Source organism: Halichoeres trimaculatus, unplaced genomic scaffold, assembly GCF_033239565.1.
Source record: "Halichoeres trimaculatus isolate MK-OKI-2021-1 unplaced genomic scaffold, fHalTri1.1 fHalTri1_scaffold_24, whole genome shotgun sequence".
Classification (NCBI taxonomy): domain Eukaryota; kingdom Metazoa; phylum Chordata; class Actinopteri; order Labriformes; family Labridae; genus Halichoeres; species Halichoeres trimaculatus.
In genome coordinates this window covers 4,065,668-4,066,012 of record NW_027437202.1, presented here as the reverse complement: position 1 = coordinate 4,066,012, position 345 = coordinate 4,065,668, and positions in this window count along the sequence as shown.

The window sequence follows — 345 nt, the reverse complement described above, 5'->3', positions numbered from 1 at the left end:
ATGAGCATTCAGCTCAGGAGATGAATAATACAACAGCAGCAAACAATGCATTCGAATGGTGTAAATCAAAGTCCTGGATGGGTGCGAGGAAGCCTCCAGGGGGGACGCTTGCTCTCACGTTTCATGCACCGGGTACGAAGAGGCTGGATGCTCAGGCCACAGCTTTAATCCGCAGAATCTAAGACTGTGAATTTACTGCTGCTCTCCTTTTTAATGTATGCACACAAACGAGTATGGGGGTGTGCTCTCCCTGCCTCAGGTTTAATTTATGTCGAATGTGAACTCCTGAGATTCATCAGCATTCAGACGTGCTCCTGGCAATTGTGCTCGATCTGCTGCCAGAAA